This window comes from Pelodiscus sinensis, chromosome 2 (genome assembly GCF_049634645.1).
Source record: "Pelodiscus sinensis isolate JC-2024 chromosome 2, ASM4963464v1, whole genome shotgun sequence".
NCBI classification, from domain to species: Eukaryota; Metazoa; Chordata; order Testudines; family Trionychidae; genus Pelodiscus; species Pelodiscus sinensis.
In genome coordinates this window covers 227,934,987-227,956,537 of record NC_134712.1, presented here as the reverse complement: position 1 = coordinate 227,956,537, position 21,551 = coordinate 227,934,987, and the positions used below count along the sequence as shown (strand labels likewise).

Here is a 21,551-nt window from a genome sequence, read left to right as displayed (position 1 = left end):
GTCTACACCCTGTCACTGATTCTCCACAGCCCACCTGCAACCCATTTCACAGCATCATGTTCTCTTCATGGCTTGGCCCTCTGGTTATGTCACTATCCAATGTTTCCCCCTTTTGGGGCAGTTTAGCTTCTAGTCTACTAACTTCCCCAGTGGCACTGTGGGGACCCAATGCCCACCCACTAGTGCATGTTCCTGCCTGGATCACAGCCTCCTGTTGCACTGTCCAAGGTGCTATCCAGGGCTCTCCACCTGCTGGAGACAGACTTCAATTCTTGAACCCCCAGCAGCAACTGAACCTGCTCTGCAGCTCTTCTTACATGGATTTCCTGGGCCCTGATTAGCTGCTCTCCGTGGCCTCTTTCCTATTGGCTGCTCCATGTACAACCTCCCTAGCACTCTATTAACTCCTTGCTTTCCAGTGTGGGGCAGATACCCCATCATTCAAGCAGAGCTCTGTAATAGCAGGGCTATGCGGACTATCATGAGAATAAGGACTTCCAGGCTTCTTTGGAATACCTATGTCGCCAGAGCCATGTAGATTAGTTTACTAGACATACCCAAATGAAGCGGTGATTTAAATAATCGCTGCTTCATTTAAATTAAAATGGCGGCCGCACTGAGTCGGTCAGCTGTTTGTTGGCTCAGCGCGCTAGTCTGGATGCTCCGCAGTCGACATCAAAGGCATTTGTCGACCGCCCTGTTATGCCTCGTGGGATGAGGTTTACCGGGGTGGTCGACAAATGCCTTTGATGTCAACTGTGTAGCCAGACTAGCGCGCTGAGTCAACAAACAGCTGATCTGCTCAGCGCGGCAGCCATTTTAATTTAAATTAAGCAGCGATTATTTAAATCGCCGCTTCATTTGGGTATGTCTAGTAAACTAATCTACATGGCTCTGGCGACAGAGCCATGTAGTCTAGACATACCCATACTGTCTACAACTGCCTAACACTGATCACTGACAAAGGAGAAATCCTTCAGAGGTTATGACATAATTTCAGTGATCTTTCAATACCCCACCAACATCACAGATGAGGCACTAATAAGAGTAGTGGCTGAATTATTATGTAATGACAAATATCCACTGGCCCACTCCTGGATAAAATCACTATTCTGCAATTAGTGCTATGAAGATCTGCAGGGTTCATGTGTCTGATGGCATTCCTTCAGAACTATTCAAGTATGAAGGCAAGACCCTGCTGAGGCTACTGCATGAATTATTTCTCAGCCTCCAGGGTACTAAGGATATACCATGAGATTCTGAACACACAACCATTGTCACAATAGACAGGAGGAAACGTGAAAAGTCAGACTGTGCTAACTATTGCAGTATCTCATTACTCTCCATTGTTTGAAAGGTTCTGACCAGAGTGTTTTTTGATTGCCTACTGTGCAACATCACTAACAGCACACTACCGGAGTGTCAATGCAGTTTTAGTTGCAAATGAAACAATTGGCAGGCATGGTATTTGTAGCCCATCAGAGTCAGGAGAACAGCAACAAGACCTTTATTGATCTGGCCGCTAAAGCATTTGACACAGTTAGTAGACATGGAATTTGGCAATTATTATGGAAGTTAGGTTGTCCAAATAATCACCACCAACATCCGGAGGCTATTTTACAATGGAATGCTCAGATGAGTCTGTACGGACAAGGTTTTCTCTCACCTGTTTTCTATCACTAATGATATTAAGCAGAGCTCCATAATTGGTCCACTTTTGTTCAGTCTCTTTTATTCAGCAGTGCCTAGTGATGCCAATAGAGACCTGTATCAGGATACATTTCTGAGCCTTTGGAAAGTTGTTTAATCTGAACAGCTGTATGCCAATGGCTGTGCTCTAGAAGCACATATTCTAGAAGAAATACAATTAATTATGGACAGACTTGCAGAGTTTGCAGAAGTATATGGACCAACAAGCAATCGGGGGGGAGGGGGAGGGAAGGGACGGAGGAGGGGGGTAGAAGTCTAGAAGTCATGCATCCACCTGAGCCTGGAAACCCTACATGAAACCAAAAGTCACCATCAGCAACACACAGCTGAATGCTGTTGCAGACCTCTGTTACCTTGGCAGTATTGTATATTGTCAAATGATCTTACAAAACCAGTTCATCAAAACCAGTTTACCATGTGTACGCAGTGTAGCTATAGCTGTTTTGAACACAGGCTGTTAGAGAGACAAGGTAGGTATGGGTGCCACTCAGAAGCTTATTTCTTTCATTGGTGGAAGTGGGTCCAATAAAAGATATTACCTCACCCACCTTGTCTCAGTTCATTGTTTGGTATCTGTCAGACAGTCTGGCAGCAATAAGGCAGTAAGCTTCAAACTAAGTTAAAAATCTAGGGTATGTCTACACTAGCCCCCTAGTTTGGACTAGGGAGGCTAATGTAGGCATTCAAAGTTGCAAATCAAGACCTTGCAGGAGGAATAACAGGTAGTTCGATTTAGGGCTTTAATTCGAAATACCGGGTCCCTGCCACATGTAGATGTGGGCAGTTAGTATGGACTTGTAAATTTCAAAAAGTGGTGACCAGCTGGGAAGATGCAAATCAAGCGTGGGATATTTAAATCCCGGTCTTGATTTGCAACTTCGAATGCCTACATTAGCCTCCCTAGTTCAAACTAGGGGGCTATTGTAGACATACCCTTGTAAAGTGGTTGAGCTCTCCAGCTCGTGGCATGTCTGAGAGACCTGGACTGAGTGCAGGTTTCACATTAAGCTGCTAGGGAAGAGATTGTGTCATCCTTTTCATTTAGCACCAGAGCTGTGTGACTAGTAGATTGTTTTGGTTCACTGGACACTCTGAAAAGTAAAAAATGTTCATATTTTGGTAATGTGAAAGGTGCCAACCCCACACAGGACTGCAAAGGGTTCAGATGTCCTATTAACTCCACAGGCTGTGCCTGGAGGGAGAGCTAGGGAGCAGGAAACTGATTGGAAGCAGGTTCAGCTGTGTAGGAGCAGGAGGGGTCTGTATAAAGTTTTGTGCACTGCAAGGGACTGCTGGGAAGTCTGTTGAAAGCAGTCACTCTGTGGGAGGAGAGTTTGGAGCTGGTACACAGAAAGGTAGGGAATCAGAGTGGTAGGAAGTAGTCAAGGGAGAAAGCAGTGAGGGAAGAATGGAAAATCCAGAGCTGCTGGATTGAGGGTTCCTGGACTGGAAGCCAGTGCAGAGGGTGGCCCTGGGTTTTCCCCCCTGCCAGTTAGGGAGTGGCACCATGAGGCAGGGAGATGAAAGACTGCTAGGGAAATGGAATTTGGCTCCCTCTGAAGCAGGGAGCAATGAATGACCATGGCTGGAAAATGAGTCACAAAGAGGAATTTGAGGTTACTGGCACAATAGGGAGTTGCAGAGGAGAGGGATAGACAAAGTGATGGTTTGAAAACCATGAAAGGGGGCATTAACATCATGAGCAAATCCCCAGAGTGACATGGTAGAGGTGCCAAAGCAGCAGTGAGTGACACCCTGCAACAGGTCAAATAAAATATTTTTATTTTGATTGAGCCTTTTTAACTTTTAAAAATAAAATTTTTAAAAAATTGAAATGAAAAGGTTTTTCAGATCAACACATTTAATTTTAAAAAAGTCAACATGTACCCATTGATTTTCTGAGTTCTTGAAACAACTGAAACAATTTGGTGAAATCAACATGAATTTGCAAGCTGTTTTGGTACCATAAAATTCCCATATATTTTTGCCTGAAAAAAGTTTTGGCTGAAAGTTTTGCCCAGCTCTAACTACTGTACTACCCTAGCACTTCCTAATTTGTCCACTGTGGGGTTCTTTGTACTTTCATCTGGAGCTTTTGGTACTAGCTGCTGGTGGGGAGAGGATGCTGGTGTATATGTACCATAGGCTGGATTTTCTATGCCGTTCCTGTATGCACAATAATGGCTCCAGCTGTAAGCCTGTGAAGGAGCATTAGTGGAGACTCTCGTCATTCATTTTGCTTCTCTTTTTGCACAGCTCTTGAGCCTGTCTCCCCAGCCCTTCCTGTGCCACCTTACTGCAGATTTGGTTGCTTATGGCTGGTAAGCAATGCCATGGACATGGTATGTGTAATTGCATATTTATCTGTGCTACATGCCACATGAGTCATGCTTTTCTGGGGAGTGGGAAAGGGGAGGCAGTAAGGAATACCAGTATGTCTTGATTTTCCTGATCTTATCTATGGATATGTGTGTGTGTGTGTTCATAAGGGAAAGACCTAAGCTATGATAGACCCTAAGCCCTTTGAATTGCTTCAGGAGCATTGCTCTGTGGCTCTGAGGGCTTGGGGGGGTAGGGGTGCTATTATCTGGGAAGAGCTAAAGGCAGAATACCCTCAGTCCTGGCTGTTCTGCCCTTGGCCCCGCCTCTTCTTGGAGCACAGAGTTGGGCTCCTCCACACCTTGCCCCGGAGCTCACAGTGGCTGTCTGACCTAGTGGTCCTGTGGTTCCCTAAAGACTTACACATTGATTTAGGGTTGCCCGGTGTCCGGTATTGAATGGTATTTGCGCCTTCTGTCTGGTAAAGAAATTGAGAAAATTCTGGACGTCTAAAATGTCTGGTATTTTCTGCTTTTCCTGGTTTGGAGCCCACTGGACATGCGGTGGGGGTGCGGAACGTGGCTGCGGAGTGGCATTTCAGCCTTTTTTTTTTTTGCTCAACAAACATTTTCCTGGTGCTTTTTTGGGGGTGGGGTGGGGAGGGGAGGGTGTCTGGTATTTTTGGTGAAACCATCTGGCAACCTTACATTTATTTGGGAATAAGCTTTCATAGGCTGGAGCAACTGGCAAAGTAGATTCCAGCCCACAAAAGCATACACCCAAATACATTTCTTAGTGTGTTCCACAGGACTCCTTTTATACAATTGGTGCTCATCTTCTTTTGTGGTTGTCATCCACTTCCTGTGGAAAAAGGGGGCATGTCCAATCGGAGTAGGACAGAAAATGTAGGGGGTTTTGGGTTTGGGGTTTTTTTTAGCTTTGATGCATGGGTTCTGATAATGTCTTGGAACATTTATATATTGCCAGGAACGGAGGTGATTGGGGTGCACTTTTGCTCATCCCTACTGAATAACACTGCTGCACATAAGTGCAAGCTTTGTATTTTTCTTTCCTTGATGGAGGATAGAAGGGGCTACTTTAGCTATCTCTGCTCTGCCATGGGAGGGATGCAGTTTGCTTCACAAACACGAAGGTGGTGCTGACAAAGCCCAGGCGTGCTAGTGATATTGAGGCTTATGAGACAGACAGAAGCCTGTGCTTAAAGAAACCGGGTCCCTCTAGCGTTATTACTTCTTGAGCAAGCCCAGGCTATGGGACCAACTGACAACAACCACTTAAAGGCCTCCAAACAGCTCCAACTGCTCAAAGCTTGCTCAAGTGTCTGAATCCATCCCTCCTTCTCTGTCTTCGTCAATGTCCTTGGGATGAAATTATTTACCATGCTAAGCATCTATGAGCTAATGTGGGGCTTAGTATTTCAAACCCAAGCTGTTTCCTTGCGGTCAGTGGGGCTACTTGCATGAGTAAGGGGTTTTGGACTCGAGTCCCTTGATGTGCCCACTGTGCACATTATCAAAGCATGTGCCTCTTTTCTTCAGTCACACTTCCAATCCTTTCTGAATATCCCCTCGTTCTGCTTTGCGACCTGGCTCCACCTCTCATGTGCTTGGGTGCTGCCAGCACCTCAAACTTAGGCAGCCAGTAATGTTTCTTTTCTTTCTCTTTGCTTGTCCATTCATTCAACAGGTATATTTATGAGATCACATACCTGCCATGCAACATTTCACCAGTAAGTATTAGGAAGGGTTTCCTGTGCTCCTGTCTGGCTGTCTTTCTCTCTCACCAGCTATTTCTTTAACATGGTTTCAGAAGGCTGCCCGGAAGCCTGCTAGAGAGTAAAGGTGTTATTTCAAAGGATCAGTTTTGATAGTACTGTACAACTGCTAGTGAATTTTACTGCATCATTTAAGCAAACTGAGCTCTAGCTGGAATAAAGATGTAGGGGTTGGCAGGGACCCAACGGATATGGAAAGCGTGAGCTCATGAAAAAAGCTTTCTCTTTGACTCCATCTATGCTTGAGCGGGGGAGGGGAGAGGAGGGTGTGATTCCCAGCTGACATTGATGAACTTGTGCTTGTGCTCAATGCTGTAACTAGGTATCTTTGTGCCCGGGGCAAAGTATTAATTATGCGCCCCCTCTCCTCAGGTTAGCATGCGTCGCGCTCTTTACTTTGACACATTATTATTTTTACTTATTGCAACTTTGCACCCCTCATTATGATGTGCCCCGGGGTGAGTGCCCCGCCTGCCCTGCTCTTGTTATGGCTCTGCTTGTGCTGCTTGAATGGCTGCGGTAAAAACAGGGGTGAGGCTGGGGGTAGCCCCATGCTCTATTAAAGCACTAGCTCAAGCAGAGCGAGTGAGCACACAGCTATGCAAGCTGGGAATCACTCCCTATCAGTTCCAAGTGTAGTCCTAGCATTTGTTCAGATTCTCCGGCTTGTGGCTCATCTCCTGTGTCATTGCTATGGCAAAGTCAGAGATAACTGTGGTGATGTTCTTGAGGATTTCCTTTATGTCTAGATTGTTAGTTTCACCCATTGCTATGATGTGTTGAACTTGTCAGGCGCTGCTGCTGTATAGACTTCTTTAGTCTGACTATACCTTACCCCAACGCTTTGTTTTTTAGAACAATAAAAAGCAGGAGCAGAGCTAAGAACTTTTGTCAGACACCTAAAAACTCCAGTCTTTTGCTACAAGAGAAATCACAACATTGAAGATCATGGTCCCCATGTGGGAGGAAAAAGGGTACACTTTATTGGGGCCAACAGGCTCTGGGGGGCCCAGCCCACGCTGCAAATTGTGGTATGTGTATAGAAGGGGGCCCATGTTACAAGTTTGTACTGGGTCTGAAAAAAATTATGCTTAGGCCCTGTTGAAGATAGTGAATAAAAGTAAGTAATTCACAAGATACCAATTAGGTCTGGTAAAAAAGCAGGACACATTGTGTGAATTTTATGAAAATGTCCTTTTTTTTATTAAAAGTTTCAAAATTTGAAATTTTTCACTAGTCCTCATACCAATCTAACAACTTTCCCGAGCGGTAACATTCCCGTACACCAGCGTACATGCATGTCTCCACAGCCACACAATTCAGTCCTTTTAACACAAATACGTTTTCCATCCACCAGACCATATGAGAATCCATCTGCCCTCCCCTGCCTGGAAACATGTTACATTTCCCCCCTACATTTAGAAACTGAATGCACAAATGATTCATGTGCAAGTATGTGGGTGGCCCCTAAAGGTAAATGCATGTACATATTTTCCAAACCAAAAATGTGTGTCTGCTTAAAAGCAGCATAAATGAACTTCCACACAACTCTCTGGAGACCTTTATACAATGCTTTTATTCTCTCAAGCAGCATGCCAAGCCAAGTGCTCAGGGTGAAAGATGCAAGGAGGGCTTAGAACAGAATAGTTTGGCAGAAATTTGGAGGGATGGGGAGATGTTCAGTTATGGACCCCCAAGGGAAATGGCAAGTTGTTGATGATGAATGGTGCAAAGCAGAGAATGGGAGATTCACTCACCACGTGATGAGATGAATCACTGAACACGGAGGTAGCGTGTGGCAAATCCATCCCAACTACAGTGACTGTTCAATCCACAGCGGGATCATTTGGAAATGTTTATCCTTCTTCTTCCTTTTTTTGTTCTTATAATAGTGAGGCACCAAGCCCAACTTCCTTTTTGGGGTCAGGCCCGCCTCCGTGTGGCCCTTTGTGCCCTCTGGAAGTGCACATGGGTGTGTTTGGAGAGCTCTCACGGGTTATGTCATTTTTCAAACAGGATGGGGAAAAGTCTAATTCTTGTGCTAAACACAGAGTCCTTCCGTTCTTTGTGCGAAGGGGCAGGGCAGAATTAGGAAAAGGGTCTTTCGGTATTGCTACAGCTAGCCCGGATCCACCCCATTCTTTGGCACAACACAAGGCCTAGCCTGAACTGGAACCACTGTTGTTCTATTGCCTGTGAAAAGGGGCAGGATTTAGGCAACACATGCAAACTCCTGTACATGAAAGACCAGCTCCATGGAGTCCCCTTGTGCAGCTGCACTCAACAGCATGTTGGGGTGAGGCAAGACCAGTGCTTCTGCTTCGTGAATCCACTGGGCATTGACCCACATGCAAAGGGGGACAACAAGACTGCAGGGCCAGTGATTCCAGTACTGCCACTGCAGTAGAAGCCACACAATGGCTCCTTTGCCACTCCAGCACCAGAAGGAAGAGCATGGTTCCTGCTTGGGCCCTGAGAAAAGGATATGGCCCCTTAATCAGCGAAGGCGGCAGAATTCTACTGTCTTAGAACTGTCAGCCAGGGACTCAGGCTACAAAGCCAGCTGGCCTTGTGTAAAGCTATCAAGTCAGGGTTGCCAGCCGTAGCTTTGTGGTTTGGTGCTGCAACAGAATGAGCTCTCTGTAGAAGTCAGTTTGTTTGATTAAGGAATACAGTTCCTCTGTGTGGCTCCGGAGATGGAAAGACAAAACTCAAACTGTTAAAAACCATGAAGTTTTTCAGGCCACAGGAGGCTGGAGTTCCTAGACTTCCCACTTTCAAGTTGTAGGTTAAGCATAATTGTTAGTAAATGATCAGCAATGCCTTTTAAAAGCAAGCAAGTGGAAGGAACTAGGAAGGGATTGTTTATGTATGTACCACTGCACAGCATACAAAATGAATTGAGTGAAGAAAGTGGTTTCATAGAAAATATAACCTCAGTTAACTTTTAACATAAGGGGCAGCTTTGGTGAAGCAGTTTCATTGAGCCATAAAATTCTGCACATCCTTACATGCCAACCTCCATAAAACTACCGGGAATAGGAGGGATGGGAGTAGGATTTGATTTAGCAACATGCTATGCCTCTCCCTCAGCTCCTTCCCATAAATATATCAAGCACACAGGCAGCAAACCAGGGAGCAAAGTAGAGATGGAGACTTTTCACCAGGGCTAAATAAGATTTGGGACATTAAACATTCTAGTGGCTCCCAGAAAAAGACAAAAAGCTCGAATGCCTGGTGATAGATCTGGAGTGAATACTGGTTGATGCTATTGTGTTTGGCAGCTGCAGTTGTTTCTCCATTGCTCACCAGTGCATGGTAGGGGACCTTGGGTCTCTAACTGCAGAAGGGATCCTCATACCCCAGAACTCTCCCTGCTCACCCCAGCTTGCCCTACCCCTTGTCATCTTCTTCTCCAGTCCCATTCTTCCCCCATTTGTAATCTGTGGCAAGCAGCCAAATTCTCAAAGTGCTTCCCAAATGCTGGCCCCCAACGCCAGCTCTCTGATATCTCCTCCTGTCACCTGGCTGCTCCTCGCAGTGGTGTCGTTCCATAGTGGCAGAAAGGCAAACAAACCATCAGCTGACGTTATGCCAGAATGTCTTTTAATGGGTTGGGGGGAAGGGCAGGGCTGCTCTGCTGTCTAACTCTAACTCTCATCAATGAATGTTGTGCCTGTGAAAGGTGGGAGACTGGCAGCTCTGGAAACTGAAGCCCTTGTTTTACTCACAGAACAGGTGCAGCAGGGCAAAGGTGAATCAAACTCCACTAATGTGCCTCCAACTTGATGGGGGAACCAACCCAAGGGAATAATAAAGTAATTCAGCTGCAGTGATCCATGACCTCTCTGCTAAAACTGCCAACAATGATGCCAATTACTGCTGATGGTTTATGTGATGTGACTAATATCTGTTGAGAACTAGACTGAGACCATCATCTAATTCAGAGCGGCCACCAAAAGGTAATCCACTTACTAGAATGTGGTCACGAATTCCAGTATCCCTGTAGGATGGATTTAAACTGATCTGCAGTAAGAGGTGAAGGGCTGCACATCCCTAACCAGTTCCCTGAATCATCCAGTATTGCAGTCCCTTCTTAGCCTCATGGAATAAATAGGTTTTTATGCCTATAGCAAAATCCCCTCCATCCCAGTGGTCATAGTAGCCTTACAGACTTACCAATCTCACTCACTGCCAAAACGCAACCACGGCAGGGCTGGGATGCAGCAGCCATTACAGATGGCATCAGACATTCTACACAATAGTGTAGGAAGAATGCAGGGAAGAGAGGCAAACTTTTAGGCTACGTCTACACTGGCGTGATCTTGCGCAAAAACTCTTTAGCGTAAGAGTTTTTCTTCAAAAATTCTTCCAGAAGAGAGCGTCTACACTTGCATGTGCTTTTGCACAAGAGATGTGCTTTTGCGCAAGAGCATCCATGCCAGTGTAGATGCTCTCTTGCGCAAGAAAGCTCTGATGGCAATTTTAACCATAGGGCTTTCTTGCGCAAGAAATTCATGTTGCCTGTCTACACTTGCCTCTTGCGCAAGAATAGTTGGCAAAAGGGCTTATTCCTGAGCAGAAGCATCAGAGTTCTGGCACAAGAAGCTCTGATTTCATACATTAGAACGTCAGTTTACTTGCGCAAGAACACGTAGCCAGTGTAGACAGGCAATAAGTTTTTGCGCAAGAGTGGCCGCTTTTGTGCAAGATAGCGCAAGGGTAAACACAGCATTAGAGGTAAGGAGCAGGATTTGGTAACGCCCCATTGTAAACCTGGGCACAGACTTGGGTCAGTAGGAACTCAGGATCTAGGTCCTAGATCTCATCCAGGGAGGTGGATCTGAGATTCAAGTCTAAATCCTGACGTCTCAGAGGGATAGCTGTGTTCGTCTGTAACTTAAAAAATGACAAGTAGTCCAGTGGCACCTTAGAGATGAACTATATAGATAGTATCATGAGCTTTTGTGGGCACAACTCACTTCCTCAGGTGAGCGGGTAATCTTTCTTGGGGAACTGGAGAGGAGTGTTTGGTCTGCAGACTACATTGCCACCATGATGAAGGTGCAAGTATCTGAAAGTGTAATATCAGTGGATGAGCAACATGATATTGAAAAAGGCTGGCTCCTCCTGCCACTGTAGAGTCCTTTACTTCTGAAACCTGGACCATGAGACTTTTGTCTTTTCCTCCCTCAATGGCTGTGTCTAGACTGGCAAGTTTTTCCACAAAATCAGCTGCTTTTGCGGAAAAACTTGCCAGCTGTCTACACTGGCCACTTGAATTTCTGCAAGAACACTGACAATCTCATGTAAGAAATCAGTGCTTCTTGCAGAAATACTATGCTGCTCCCATTCGGGCAAAAGCCCTCTTGCGCAAATCATTTGCGCAAGAGGGCCAGTGTAGACAGCACAATACTGTTTTGCGCAAAAAAGCCCCGATGGCTAAAATGGTGATCGGGGCCTTTTTGCGCAAAAGCGCGTCTAGATTGGCACAGATGCTTTTCTGCAAAAAGTGCTTTGCGGAAAAGCATCCGTGCCAGTCTAGACATGCTTTTCCGCAAATGCTTTTAACAGAAAACTTTTCCGTTAAAAGCGTTTGCGGAAAATCATGCCAGTCTAGACGTAGCCAACATGTTTAACTTTTGACCTATGTCAGCTGTCAGACTAGAATGAGTTTAGTCACATCAGTCTGAGCAGGAATTAAAGCCAAGCCCTGGAGGTGGAAGGGCAGAGCCTTAAAGAGATCACCTTAATTGACTGGGCCTCTTAATCCTCCTGTTCCTGTACATTAATCCAAATGCCTCAAGTTCTTCTTTTTCAGCTGCTTTTCATAGTTGAAGGAGTTATTCTTTTATACAACAAAGCTGAGGGAAGATGACAAATGTGACCTTAGCCCTTCTAAAGAGGGGCTTTAAGATCATTTTGAATGTCAGTCTTTATTTTGGCCACTCCCCAGCGGTGTAATAGCTGGAAAGTATCAGCCAGATCCTCCTTAACCTGAAACCTGTCAGTGATGTTTTGCAGAATCCTGCTGGTGTTTGACATTCCATTTGCAGTTTCCATTTATGTTCTTAGTGTCCTGATAACCCAGATACTTGAAACAAGCACAAAGAGAGCACAGTTTAGAGCACACTGAATTTATCAGTGAATGAGTCTTGTTGGCTAGGCCACCATTTCTCAGAGCACCTTCTTGACACAGTAGCAGTTAGTGTGTACCTCCTTGTTGCCAAGTTCTGAATGGACCATTGAGACAGTACTGTCCTCTAATTTCCGAAGAGGGGACAACTGGGGAAAATAGTGAATTCAACTGCCTGTGCTTTGTCACCTAGCCAGACAGGAAACTTTGTGCTCCAGCAACTTTAGTGACCAATCAGTTAAAGAGGCAGCTTTCCATTGATATTTATTTACAGGTTGTCATCATGCATACTTAAGCAAATGAGTTGACTCTGTAGTATATAGACTCAACATCTGATTTCTTGGTAGAGGTAGAAATACATTGCAAACAGGTATTCTGGAGCCCTAACTGGACAGTGGGACAATTAGTCACCATACACCAGGGATGAAAATGTAAATTAAAATTCTCATAGATTTTAACTCTCCAGGGTATGGATCATGCCTTTGTATGTGTATAGCTCCTAACACAATGGTGTATACATACAGAAAGGGGTGTGGTTTAGCTCATAGAGCACTGGACTAGGATTCAGGAGACCTGGTTCAAGATCCAGCTGTGCCACAGACCTTCTGTGTCACTTTGGGCAAGTCACTTCTCCTCTCTGTGCCTCATTTTCTCTATCTGTAAAATGGGAATAATAATTATGCTGGCCTTTCTTTGTAAACTGCTTTGAGCTCTGCCAATGAACAGTACTATGTAAGACTTAAGCATTATTATTTGTATAGCTCTGATTCTGACTGCAGCTCTTGACATTATTGCAAGATGGATAGTTAATAAGAACAACGTGCAGGAAGAATTTTTCCTGCTGACAGTGGCCAATGCCTCAGAGAGAATGAACAGAACAATTATCATCAAGTACTCCATCTCTTGTTGATCATTTCCCGACCAAACAGGCAGAGTGAGAAATTCTGCCCTCAGTTACAACAGTGCAACTGTATTGACTTCAGCAGAAACTGCACTGATGCAAAATACCTGGAAGCAAGATTTTGTTCAAACACTTTGAGCCAGATTGCTTCCCAAGCAGGTTGCTGTGTACTGCTCTGGCCGCTCAGCCTCTCCTCTCTCTGTACATGCAAACACCAGAGAGTGAGAAACAACAAAACAATTAAACAAGATACAAGGCCCATAAAGCTCATCCTGTGCCGCCTGGCTCGTACCAAGAGCTATGTGGAATAACATTTCATCACAGCAGGCTTAAAGCCCTGAACTATAGCTCGGCTTGACACAACTCAAAGGCTAGAGGGTGTGTGTGTGCGTGTGCGTGCGCGATGTCCTGGCTGCCAACTGCCCCGAGGGACCTTTGTGACACCTTGAGATTTCCAGGTGCCTGGATATCACAGCCCCCTTCTCCCTGCAACACACTTGTGCCAGCTTCAGGGGTCACTGGAGAGACAGACCCTCCTGTAGCCAGCTTGTAAGCAGCTTTACACTGGCAGAGCTGTACAAAGCTGCCCTAACACAATGGAGTATTTGGCTCCCTTCAATTATTACAGTCTACAGCTCTAGTAACAATGTGGGAAGATACATTTGGGCCATTACTAATATTGGTTCAGTGCCACATGTATGCAATGTTCTCTGCAAACAGATACATGGGCTGGTTTCTGCCACAAGGAACTTACACTGTAAAAACAATTTGTCTATAAATGCAGACAAGGCATCTTTTTTACATGTGATGCTAGAGTAAGATTCATATAATAGCTCAGTAAGAATGACGTTCCAGATGGGGGATCAAACATTAAACTAAAATGTTCCCAAGGTCAGATGCCACTGAAGAGAGACGAGGCTAGAAACGGCAGTGGATTAAAAAACATCCAACAAATAAAAGTGCAAAGAGAGTGCTAGGAAGTAAGCAAGATTAAAAACAAACACAGGCTCATTTGAGTGAGAGAGAAAGGCTAATGTGGGCGCAGGGGGAGTGAAATCATGGCCCTGTTCGTCCATGGGAGCTTTGCTACTAGCAGGGCTGGCAATGGACTTCCCCGAGCCTGTGACAAGGTGTATGGGTGGGTGGGTGTGCGCGCAGCTCTAGGCTCCTGGAAGAGGCAGGTCCTTGGGCAGAAGGGGCAGGGATGGGGACTAGCCTCCCCAACCCAGCCCTCAGCACCACCTGGACCGTGTGGTGTGGGGCTCCAGCTGTAATTTAAAGGGTCTGTGGCTCTAGCTGCCGCTGTTGCCACAGTAGCAGTGGTGGTGGCATGGAGCCCCTGGCTTTTTTAAATCACTGGGTCCCAGGGAAGTTGATGTTTTTGTCCCCATGCCTATTGGCTATTAGCTTCAGTGAAGCCAGCATTTCACCCATAAAGGGCACTCACTTGCGGAAGCCTCACTTCTGAAATTGTTCTTCTATGTCACTGCATATCCAGCAATTAATGCCATACAGCCAGTAGCCCAGGCTTCTGTTTAGCTGGGAAATATTATTTTAAACCGAGTGAATCACATGGTTTCAAATTACCTAGGGAAAAACCAGGTTGATGAACTTGATCTGATTTTTTGAAACCCTGTGAACACACACAATCATTAGAGATTCACAAAACCTCATATGCTGCCAGGCTTTCCCATCCCAAGATTTGATAATGTTGGGCCAGAAATCCAGGTTCGTCATCCAGTTGAGTCCTGTCTGGATAGTTACAATAATGCTCCTTTTCCCCCTACTTGGACAGAAATAGAGGCCTGGATCTCAAAAGCTGGCAAATAAGATATCTGAGCAGCAGAAGTGGGAGACAACAGGGATTGTCCCTTTGAAGTAATCAGCTAATCAAGGCATTGGATAAGAGAAGGACTTCTTGTAATCAGACCTCTGAGAGGACTGTCAAAGAAATCTCCAAACACTTGACTCGTCACTGATGGTATCTTACCTTAAGATAAAATAGGAGCAGCAATAAAAGTGAAACAGGAGCCATTGACTCTCCCGCACCTGGAGAATGCAGGGTGCAGAGCAGGGCATGAGAAGAGTGGGAATGTTCCTTTCCTAGTGAATAGAAGGTAACAATGCCCTTTCCACCTACGCAACAGGGGAATATTAACAAGCTGTTGGGAGGTTTAATGGGTAAAAGGAGGGTTCCTTAGCAGCAAGGTAGGGCAAATGCTCAATAGCTTTTGTCCAGCATTTGTCCAAATAAAACTGAAAGTTCACCCTTACACAGCCCTTTTGAGCGGTGTATCATGAACAGTAATGATATGGCCTGGGAGAGTGTATGACAATAGCATGAGCAAGGGGTGTTTTTTGTCCATAAGAAAGTCCGCAGAGAATGAAAGTCTCTGAATGCTTGAGTGAATGTATGTACTTCCCAGAGTGTGCACACAAGAAATGCTAACTCCGCCATCTTGCCACTACTTTCCTCTCTCCTGCTTATAAACATTTCAGTCACCCAACAAGGGAGCTGAAATAATCTCTCCATTGAGACTGTTGCATGTGTTAGGACTTTTGGATTGATGCAATGAAATGATGTGCACATCACAATTGTTGGAATCTATTTCAACAGGGCTATGGCTTTATTAATACTTGGGCTGAGTCTCACACACAGTTAGAACTTTGGTTGCATCAGCATCCTTCTTATACTTCCTCTTCTGAGCTTTTATTTCTTCCTATACTCATTCACACAAAGAAAATGTAGTGGACCAAATTCTATCTTCTCTTACCTGTGTGCAGTCCCAGTGTAGCCAATGGGGTTACATGGGTATGGGACCAAAAATTGATCTAATGTGCATAGTTAATGTAAATTAAATATCACAGGAGGGTGAAGTTCTATGTATTTTAGTTGTTCCCCCTTTACTTGTTAAGCTACAGTAACTTTCCGCCTGCTCCCCTAATTTCTAGTACCTGTATAAATAGTCTGAAGGTCTCTTATCAACATAGTGCTCAGCCTTCTAGCTCGCTGAGGGGTGAACTTTGTTTTATTACTGGTATGGCATTCCTCAACGAAGGGGACTTTGACCTTCTTAAATTCCTGATGGAGTTTAAATACCAAAACCAGCAGTCCACTAGGGAGTTAATAGATAGCTTTAGTACACACAGCAGGCCTTCTCAAGGAGGTCAGATTATTAACACTGGGAAATGTAGATTGTATCTCCTAATACAGGATATAACTTGCATTCTAGATCAGCTTCTGACAACAATGCCCAGAAAGCCACATTTCAGAGTGGCGCATACTGGCTATCAGCAGATCTTCAGATTTTGCTTGTTTTGCTGAACAGACAAACTTTACTGGTTATAGAGGCTTTCATATTAAATTTAATATGTAAAATAAAGTTATCTTCCAAAGCAAGCTATGCTTTCTATGCTGTAGTTGTCAGAGAGTTCCATGTGCTTTTATTTTTAATTCAACAGAAAACATAACCTATGGGCTTAATTATCCATTCATTGTGCAATATTACTGTTACCCCCAAACTGGGCAATACTAATAAGATCTTTGGTTAATATTCACATTTTTAAAGTAATTAGTTTCATACATGTTTTCAACTTATATGTTTTGACTTTTTGCTGATATTTGTTGATCAGAGTTGGTTATCAATAAGGTCTGTTAAAAAAAGTTAAGCTTGCAGCCATGAATATTCCTGGAAGAAAAATGTTACATTTGCTTTTCATGGGTTTTTGCACCAGAAGACTGATTATTAGAGTTATGTGAATCTAGTTAGGCTCAAGAAATAATATCCCATCACTAGTTGGTCAAACATTTTAGAATGTTTTGGATTTGAACACAAATCCAACTTCACCCTTATTTTTGATCAGCTATATAAGTCTGTCTCAAATTTTTCTTATTTCAAAAGTTCACATCTTGAAAATGGAAAGAAGTAGATTTCCCCTGTCTTTGTTCTGAGTTAGCTTTATGTGACTTACGTAACTGATCACAACTAATTCCCCGCACCCTTCACATTGCTAAGTCTGAGATGCAAGGGACTGAAATGCATGAAAAAGGAATGCATTGAGATATATTACTTGTTTTGGCTAGTATTATAATAAATAAAACAACATCCATTCTACAATGCTGGTCCGCACATCTTTTCTGCTTCAAGACTTCCAGAGTCTTAGGAATGACTCCTAAAAGGATTAGCATTTGGGTTTGGTGTGGATAAACATAGCTGATATATGTAAGCCTTTGGGGGCTGCAAAATGTGTCTGATGAGCTCTCAAAAGCATGTTTTCTTGGGAGATTTCCTGCCCTTCTGGTTGGGCTGGAAATACTATGGCTAGGTTCTCCTGCAGCAGCACTTCAGCATTCCAGCTTCATTTCCCAACCGGAACTCAGGCTGGCTACGCCTAGACTGGCATGATTTTCCGGAAATGCTTTTAACGGAAAAGTTTTCCGTTAAAAGCATTTTCGGAACAGAGCATCTAGATTGGCACGGACGCTTTTCCGCAGAAAAGACTCGATTGCCATTTTCGCGATTGGGGCTTTTTTGCGGAAAACAAATCTGAGCTGTCTACACTGGCCCTTTTGTGCAAAAGGACTTTTGCCCGAACGGGAGCAGCATAGTATTTCCGCAAGAACACTGACAATCTTACATTAGATCGTCAGTGCTTTTGCGGAAATTCAAGTGGCCAGTGTAGACAGCTGGCAAGTTTTTCCAGAAAAGCGGCTGATTTTCCGGAAAATCATGCCAGTCTAGACGTAGCCGCTATGTTTACACAGTTTTTTTTTTCAGAAGAGGATCTGCAAAGGGTGTGCTCATTTGTATATCTTCTTCCGATTCTTTTTTCAGAAGAGGTTTTGCCTGAAAAGCACACGGGGCCATTTGTCAGAAAACCCCCCCTTTTTGCAAAATCCTGTAAACCTCGATTTTTGAGGAATAAGGGATATCAGGGAAGTTGACCACTTCTCAATGAGATACTACAGCGCTGCATGCCTCACACCACCTGGTGCTGCACTGGAGTCTGAATACCTCACCCCCCCCCCCCCAGCGTTTCCATTTTTCTATGTGTGGAATGGATTTTGTTATGCGCCGTACATGGAGGTGACACATCACCTCCCTATTGGAGCACATAACACAATTTATGTGGCAAAGGTGGGGCGGAGGGAGGCAGAGAGTGGAGGGGGCTCAGGGCTGCAGCAGAGGGTAGGCAGCAGACCAACAGACGCCCCAGCGGACCTGTCACCTGAGAGTGACACAAATCCAAACGCCCAAGCTCTTCCTATACCTGTCCTTTATGACCGGCTGAAGTTCTTTTAAATTGTGCTTGGTTCTGTTACAGCAACTGAAGGAGTCAGGTTAAAACTTAAACAGTTACAGGTTTATTAAAAAGACTTATAAATCATATGGTTACAATGGCTATTGCTCTCTTTCTTAACTGTTAGCAAATACAGATTTTAAAAAATGGTTACAAAGAAAATAAAGATAGAAAATAGAAATAATGGTAGCAAGTGACAGCTTAATCTTTAAAGAGCTCTAAGTCTATGTGTACATGTAAGACAAAGGACCACATCCAGGTACAATTTTTACCCCTTTCTGTGCCTCTCGACTCCAGTGTGTCAGGCCAGGGCCGGTCTCTCAATTCCTAGGAAAGACGAATACGAGGTGGGCGTCCCCTCTGGAACCTCGGGAGATCAAACACCTAACCCGACCTGCAGATAGATGGTAAATTGACACTCAGAGTAAATGTGCTGCTGGACCCATCTTTATACCCCTGGGGGCCCATATCCTCTTTCTTATCTTAAGATGCCAAATTGTACTGGTCCGTTTGTGGCGCCAGTTCTTACAAGCAAGTTTCAAGTTAATTTACACTTGCAAGAGAGATAACTAAATTGTGAGCACTAGACATTTTTTTACTGGGCGAGAGATTCCTCCCCCCGTGGACGGCTGTGTGTTCGTATCAATATGGGTTAAGTCAAGGACACTCCTTGGCAGCCTCTTGGTCAGCAATTGGCGTATCTCTGTTTACAGCCATTCACGGTCACACAGCCTGGGCCTTCTGCTCTGTGTGCCCTGCATGCTCCAGGCAAGCAAAAATGGATGTTACAAGGGAGGTTCCTGTCTGGCTACAGTCAGAGGCAGGGGAACTCTGGCTGGGAATGAGGGTTCTGGGATGAAGCCAGGATGAGGGTGTTGAGGAGCAGACTGCCTTGGGGCTGCGGCAGAAATAGAGGACTGCCCCTAGTTCTCTGTCCCGCAGCAGCACCTGAGGGAGAGGCGCCTCTCCCTGCTGCCCTCTCCCTGCTGTGCCAGGTCAGGGGTTGGGAAAAGGAGCCTCTTTCCAGCCATGGCAAGTCCAGCTCCAGGACTGAGGACAGATATCTCTCCCCAATGCCACCTCGAGGGTCCTGTGCAGCCCTCGATAGGCTGCTGTGCAGTCACACTGCTTAGAGGGGTCTTAGCTCTCCACCCCATCAGACAACCTCGCATGGTGTCTCTTACCAAGTATTGCTCCTCAGCAGGAAGGCTCAGGCCTCTGCTTTCTGGGAAAGCTAGAAGATGTTACACATAGAACACAGGAAGGGATTGGGCCGCTTGCACTCAGGAGGGGAGAGGTGTCCTCTAGCTTTCTCCTTTGCTTATGGTTTCAATGAATATTGTTAGCCAGGGTTAAAACAAACTTTCCTGGACCCTGGGCAAGGTGTGAGGGGCCAACTCTGGGCTCCCAGAAGGGGCGGGACTTCAGGCAGAAGGGGTGGGGTCGGGGGCTAGCCTCCCCTCCCCACTCCTCAGCACCATCCAGACCAGGTCATGTGAAGCTCTGGTGGCAATTTAAAGGGCCTATAGTCCTGGGTAGCATATCTGTTGTCAGCAGTGCTGCACCCAGGCCCCCTGTCAGTTTGCTCCACCCCTCCCCTTTCAGACATGGACAAGCTGGGAAATTGGAACAGGAGATTGGTTAGTGTGTTCCTGATGAAATCATCCTTTGCCAGTTTATGGCAGATGGGTCCTGTCCGGGTTAGACTTTCCTGGTACATGTGTGTTGCATCACACGTGGTCTGTGGCCAGAACTGTGCCTGGCCTGAGGCGCCATTTTAGATTTTGATGTGTGTGTGGGGGGGGGGGGGGGGGGGGCGGAGGGGTGACCTGTGCATGCTGTGATGTGGGGGAAGAGAGTGAGAATATGAGGGGGACAGACTGAGGATAGAGGCTTCAACAGTGTTATTGAGCATGCTGAACCAAATGGGGGGGGGGGAACCAACCCCATCCACCCTCTCCCCTCCCCCCCAATACACATCATCTCTATTTAGGGGCTACTAAGGCACTGGAAAACTCTACTTTTTTGGCAGATAACTGAGCAGTTAGCTGACAGGAGCACTGTATCTAATTCCTATATAAAAGAAAATTAAATAAATATTAGATACACTCAGCTCTAACACTAGCATATTCTGACATCTTGTGGCAAGTCACTTAAGGGGCACTGATTAGCCTTAAAATTGTAATACATAGTCTTACTTTTGTACTAACTCTGAGGAGAGAAAAAGACCCCGTCAGGACTCCTGGGCCCTATCTCAGCTCTGGAAGAGGAATGGGGTCTAGTGGGTTACCACAAAGGGCAGATACATTTCAATTCTATATAAGAACATCAGAATGCCCATAGTGGGTCAGACCAATGGTCCTCTAGTCCTGTATCCTTCTTCCAACAGTGGCCAATGCCAGGCGCTTTAGAAGGAGTAAACAGAAGAGGCAATCATCATGATCCATCCCCTATCACCTAGTTTGTTTTTCTGAAACTTGCTGTTTATTACTTTAATTGGGGCAGTTTCTTGTGTTATGTTAGTGAAGGAATGAATAACATTTTCTTATTCTATTTTTCCACACCATTCATGATTTTCTAGACCTCTAACATACCTCCTCCCATCCTTTAGTCATTTCTTTTCCAAGCTGAAAAGTCCCAGTCTTGTTAATCTCTCCTTATATGGAAGCTGTTACTTACTCCTAAATCATTTCTGTTGCCCTTTCTGTACCTTTTCCAAATCCAATGTACCTTTTTTTTTAAATGGGGTGACCAGAGCTACATACAGTATTCAAGATGTGGGCATACAATGACTTTATATAGAGGCAATATGGTATTTTGTCTTTTTATCTTTTCCTTTCCTAATGAATCCCAATATTCTGTTAGCTTTTTAGTTTTTAGACTGCAACTGCACATTGAGCAGATATTTTCAGGGAACTATCCACAAAGATTCCAAGATCTCTTTCTTGAGTGGTAGCAGATATTTTATACTCTATCATTTTTGTATCTATAGTTGGGATTATATTTTTCCATCTGTATTATTTTGCACTTATCAACACTGAATTCCATTTGTGCTTGTGTTACCCAATTGCCCAGTTTTATGAGATCCCTTGTAACTCTTTGCAGTCTGCTTTGGGTTAGTCATTGTTTACCCCTTTTTCAAGTACATTTATGAGAATTTTAACAGCAGTGGTCCAAATGCAGATCCCTGCAGCACAACACTCTTTCCTGATCCTTTCCCCCCTTATCTTTTAAGTGGAGTACCCGGCAATGTTTTCATGATGATCTAATGATCCTTCAGTTGCTTGAATGCCCAGCCTTTTGTTATTCTTAATCACCTGCCTTCCTCTTTTTATAACAAACTCCCTGACCCAAAGGCAAAGCTGCAAGCAACTCAAACTCTGTTGCAT

General features: G+C 44.8%; 1 long non-coding RNA gene across 1 annotated transcript in view; it reads left to right on the top strand.

Annotated features, from left to right (window-relative positions):
- The first annotated feature begins 3,022 nt into the window (after positions 1-3,022).
- LOC112544520 (uncharacterized) overlaps positions 3,023-21,551 on the top strand; it is a 31,111-nt gene continuing 12,582 nt past the window's right edge. The window contains exons 1-2 of the long non-coding RNA XR_003087852.2: positions 3,023-3,065; positions 3,967-4,052. This is a non-coding gene — a long non-coding RNA (uncharacterized LOC112544520). The remainder of the gene's footprint in view (positions 3,066-3,966; positions 4,053-21,551) is intronic.